This window comes from Bidens hawaiensis, unplaced genomic scaffold (assembly GCF_021521415.1).
Source record: "Bidens hawaiensis isolate Kalapana, Puna unplaced genomic scaffold, B.hawaiensis_p1.1 tig00000055_1, whole genome shotgun sequence".
In the NCBI taxonomy this organism is placed as follows: domain Eukaryota; kingdom Viridiplantae; phylum Streptophyta; class Magnoliopsida; order Asterales; family Asteraceae; genus Bidens; species Bidens hawaiensis.
The window spans coordinates 4,748,677-4,754,375 of NW_027491016.1; the positions used below are offsets into that span (position 1 = coordinate 4,748,677).

The 5,699-nt window shown below is 40.4% G+C and overlaps 1 pseudogene across 1 annotated transcript; it reads right to left on the reverse strand.

Moving 5' to 3' along the window:
• Window positions 1–1,259: 1,259 nt before the first annotated feature.
• LOC143553466 (putative inactive receptor kinase At1g48480 pseudogene) lies at window positions 1,260–4,037 on the reverse strand (annotated as a pseudogene). Its single transcript, XR_013138838.1, has 2 exons — window positions 2,725–4,037; window positions 1,260–2,038 (listed from the first exon to the last, which is right to left on the reverse strand). The product of XR_013138838.1 is annotated as a putative inactive receptor kinase At1g48480 pseudogene (transcript).
• Between the last annotated feature and the right edge of the window lie 1,662 nt (window positions 4,038–5,699).

Here is a 5,699-nt window from a genome sequence, read left to right on the forward strand (position 1 = left end):
ATCGGCCAATAACATAAAGTTGGAATTATTAAAATTCAATTTTCCTACCAAAAATCACTAGAGTAGCGTCTCGGTGTTCATTGGTAAAAGGGGTCTTTTCGTAAGAAGCCTAAGATGTCATGTTACATATAGTGATGGGCTCGTTCAGATTTATGAAAACCAAAGGTGAAATGCATAGCCCATGCTACATACCTCGAAGGGTTATGGTCCCAAATGACTAACACGGAGTCATGACTAGACTATTCAAGTCTAGCTCCGAAGTGTTGGATCTATACGCCCAAGACAAAACAACACAACAATGTTATCATTGATATATAATCCTTTGGTATCACAAAATAATCAATAAATCCAAGTACACGTGTACACTAGGTTTTAACGTTATATTGATGTCATGCATATCATATAATTAAGTTAGATGATGGTACAAAATGATCATAACGTATTTGTTATATCTTATGGAGTTAAACGCAAGTTTTGTGATATATGTTTTCTATGTAATCTTTTGCTGTTAAAATGTTTAATAGAATTCAGTAGTTTTAAAATATTTATAAAGTTTCATTAGTTTGAAGAACTTATAAGATTTATAAAACTAAATGGAATCTTTAAATCATAGTTTAAAGAACACTCAAAGAGGTGTACATATCTTGTCATCTAACAATTGCTTGTAACAACTTCGAAATGAAGCACTTCGTCAATGTAAGTTGCCCAGCAAAAACTCTTCGTCAGCGGAAGGTTGATTCAACACCAACTCTTCATCGGTGGCCAAGTATGTGGTAACTTTCCATCAGTGGCAAGTTCCACTATCATCTTCATGAGTGATAAGTTACCACGGATGAGCAAGTGGTTCCGGGTATCGATACAGAGCTCATTCCTATCATCAGTAGTAACTTGCACTAGAGTAGCAAGTTGCCTTTAGCAGTGACTAGACAAATCGTTATCATCACCAAGTTATTTTATCAAGACGAAGTATCTTCCTTAGAGGTAACTAAACATCAATAGCTTATTATACTATCAGCGATAAGTCTTTCTAGCAGTAACAATTTGTCATCGTTGGCAAGTTATTCCATCGAAGGTAATTGCGCCTTCGACAGCAACTCCCTGTCAGCAACATCTTTCACTCTTTTTAACCAACACAAACACTCTTTTAGCAATATATTCTCATTAATAGTAACTACCTACCTTTAAAGTAATTAGTTGTTTTTGGTAATCAAAACCCATACATATCTTTATGTTAACCAGAAGAGACAATTAACACACAGCATAAATCAAACACAATATCTCATATCCACTTAACAGTCTTCGCGAAAAGCAAATAATAAAAAAGCAATCATAATCATAATTACACCACCATGACTACTACAAATCCAACTAACACAACAATTCAACTACGTTATCGTTCACCTCACCAACACTCAGCCTGATTCTACCCCATGGACATGATCGGCATCCAAACCGTTATCCATCCCTCTCATCAGAGAAGCACCACGCAGCTCATCAATCAGCCTCACCACCTCTGACATTGTGGGCCGCTTGTCAGGGTACTGAGCCGCACAATCGATAGCCAGCTGCAAAAGTTCCACCATTTCCTCCTCGACATTCTGGTACCTTAGCAACTCGAGGTCAAACACCTCAGAAGTCCACTCTTCTTTGACCGTCGACTGCACCCATCTCGGGAGGTCAACCCCTTCTTCATTTAGAAGGGCGTGTGTCGGGGCCTTTCCAGTTAGAAGCTCCAGTACTAATACCCCAAAGCTGTAAACATCAGCCTTTTGTGAGACTCTGCGAGGGTCAGTGACCTCTGGTGCACGGTACCCGGCCACTCGGTTTGGGGTTGAGGGCAGGCCCACGAGAGGGGCTAAACCAAAGTCAGAAACACAGGCCTCTAGTGATTTGGTTAAGAGTACATTAGATGATTTGATGTTCCCGTGCGAGGCATTGTCACCGTGACTGTGTAGATACTCGATGCCTCGGGCAACTCCGAGAGCAATGGCTGACCGGATTTCCCAGCTCAGTGGTGTCCTGCCGCCTCCTTTGTTCCCTGGAAGAATCAACAATAATAATCAAAAAATATTTTTTTAAATTAACAGCAATAATGCTACTAACCATAAAAGATAGTCAGGTCAATTCAGGTTATTTATTATTCATCTCTAACGGGTCAAACAAGTAAAATAGATTAAAACGAAACAAGTGAAGTGGTTACCAAAACTTATTCATAATGCATAAACTGTCTAAATTAATCATTATATTTTAATCAGCATATTTGACATTTTCTTATTTTTAAAAAGTTTTAGGCTAATTTTTCCATTTATATCTCAAAAGAAAAAGCACTTCCTTGACATGTAAATCATTCTTATTGTGTTAAAAGACGTTAAACGAACAATGCAGGTTATAACAAAGAATGAAGTTGCAACTGTAAGTTCCTCAAAAAACAAATTAGAACTATCTGCGTAAATGTAATTACGTAACTACAAAAATTCAAATCTTCTGACAAGCTGCTTTAACTCACCAACACTAATAAACTAAACGATGCAAAATGGTTGTTTTGCATAAATGTGGCGCGCAAGGTTTAAAAAATAGCAAACGCTTACAGTTCGTTTACACTTTCGATGTTTTCATAACCTATTTGTTAACCAAATTACACAAAAAAGACAATTAAATTGAAAACTTTACACTTCTAAAGTATAATAGCTGCAAAACTTAAAAACAAGGGACAAGAAACCAAACCATGAAGAAGTGCAGAAAGGCTTCCCATTGGCATATAATCATACACAAGCAGCTTCTCCTCTTTGTTATAATAATAAGCTCTAAGCGGAACCAGATTCTGATGATCCATCGCCCCAACAAACTCAAATCTTCTCCTTAAACTCCATCTCTGACACCGTCACATCCTTCGACCTCTTCACCGCCACCATCATCCCGCCCTCCAACACCGCCTTGTACGCTGTCCCAAACGTCCCTTTCCCCAAAACCTCCGCCGAAGCCCTCAACAAATCCTCCAAATCAAACACACTAGACGACGTCCTGAAAAACACAAGCTTCTTATTCCCAACACCACCACCATTCGCGGAAGACTGCGTCGACATTGCCGCCGCAGCCGCTGCCGCCACCGAAAACCCATTACTCCCATTCCCTGTTCCCGTCCCAGTCAACGGCTTTTCCCCTAAATTCTCCGCGTCATTGAGCTTCGCCGTTCCTCCACCGATTTCAACCGAGCTCGTCTTCTGACTCTTCCTCTTTCGACAAACGAAAACCAACAACCACAAAACAACCGCAAGCCCTAAAACCGAAGCAATCACAATCCCCGCAATCGCCCCACCCGACAAATCACTACCCTTCTTCTTATTCCTATTTAAATCCACCGAAATCGCTGGCGGGACGTCGACGTCCTCCTTCGGACACACTCTCGCAAGGGGACTCCCGCAAAGCCCGGTCCCAGTAAACGCCTCCTTCGGTTTCGCCCTAAGCGATTTCGGAATCGACCCGTTCACGTTATTAAACGAGACATTAAACTGATCCAAATTCGGGTTCTCCAAATCCGGTAACTGACCGGAGAAACTATTCTCCTCCAAATACAAAGTCCTCAACCGGGTCAAATTACCAAACCCGGTTGAAATCTGACCCGAGAAGTTATTCCCAGCAAAGTTTAGCCTCACAAGGTCACGTAACCCGAAAATAAAGTCCGGCACGGCGCCGGAGAACTGATTGTCTTGTAAATAAAGGTTGCGTAGCTCCGTACATGAGGACAAGTCGGACGAGAGTGAACCGGTGAGTGAGTTGAAGCGGAGGCTTAGGGTTTTGAGGCGGGTGAGGTTGGAGAATATTCCGGCGGGGAGTTGGCCGGAGAGGGAGTTGCCGGGGAGGTGGAGGGCGGTGACGCAGTGGAGGGTTGGGTCGCATTGTACGCCGGACCAGTTGCAGGGGGTGGGTTGGGTGGTGGGCCAGAGGAGGGTGCGGCCGGCGACGGCGTGGCGGAGGGAGAGGAGGGCAGCTCGGTCGGAAGTGAGATCTGCGGCGGTGGAGAGGAGAGAGAGGAGGAAGAGGTGCGGTTACGGAGGCCATTGGAGAGTGAGAATGCAGTTGAGGAAGAAATTGCTTATCTTTTTTTGTTCAAGGGTGGTGTTGGTGGTGGTTATTACTCATTTTCTATGTGCTTTCATCATCACCATCACCGAAAAGAAAAGCAGCACGGGCAGGCTGTAATGTAAATGTAAACCCTAGTTGTTGAGTGAATGAATGAATATAGGGAAGACAGTTCAGGAGTGTCTTTCTTTTTCATTTTATTTATTATTATTATTATTATTATTATTATTTCTTATTTTTTTAGGACGGTAATTTTCTTGTATGTAGCTACCGTGCTTTCTAAATGTGAAGTTCCACATTGCTTATTGTGGCCAGACTATATTGTTTTAAACGGGCATGCGTTGTCTTTATAGTTTGGCTTGAGCGTTCACCCAAGAAACCGTACCGCTGGCTGTCACTTAACCATAGTTGTGTCATCGCAAAAACAAAACTCTGATATAACACATAATAGAGGAATATTATCAATTTGTTTATTTATTTATTATTATTTTTTATTGTGATTGTCGTATAACTTACTCTATTTCTCTCCGTATTATTAATTTATTACTATTATTTTCGTTTACTTTATAAGTGAGTATGTTAGTATTTCTCCCTCGAATTAGTTTGGATGATTTGAAGGGATTGAATTAATTTAGGTTGAATCACATAAATGCCTCTTATTCGAACAAGGCTGACCTGGAGGCAGTGTTGTAAAATCGCAAGTTGCTAGTCGGGCGGTGAGGTGAGTACTAGCGATTAATCATGATTCAACGAGATTAATCGGGATTAATCGGATCGGACTTTAATGTATAATTTTCAGTTTTATATATACATGCACACATTTTTACATATAATTTTCAGTTTTATACATATAAAAAACACATTTTGGCCAATTAATCTCGCTTGAAACCACTGATTGTTCGAATTCTGTCAGAAACTGCTGATTTTTGCTGGAATCTCGCCAGAAACCACCGATTTTGGCCAGAACCTCATAAAAAAGCCGATTATGTCTGATTAATCTTGATTTTGGCTGGATTTGACCATTGACCGATTAATTGTTTAGCCCAAAATTGATCAGTGAAGTGGGTACTAGGGATTAATCAGCGTCTAGTCGGGATTTTTGCAACATTGCCTGGAGGAGGGGCGAGGTGGACGCCTAGACAAATTGTCAAGGATCGTTCTCCTAGGGGCATAATTGTTAAAAATATATATATGTGCGTGCTTTTATATAATTTTATTTTAAAACAAAAGTGTGTAAAATGACACTTTGTTGCTATGAAAAAAACGTTGGTCTATAAAACAAAGGTTTTGAGTTAAAATTATAGGCGTGACGTCTTTTCTTTCAACCTTAGGGGCTAGGTCCCGATACTTTTAAGGGGGGGGGGGGGGGGGTTCTCAAAAAACGGCTCCGTCGCCCCTACATGTGAGGGTCACTTGAAGACTGTAAACGAATTAAAACTAACAACATGATCCATGGTGCCAAAACCATAAAGAATATTTTTGGTGGGCTAAAAGGGTTAAAAACCCTAATCACATAGACTAAAATAGTAATTTATTTCTAAATTTTGATTTGATAACTTAAATCTCATAAAAGTGTTTCTAGTAAAAAGATTTCTAAGTTATTTTTAAATTTTGATTTT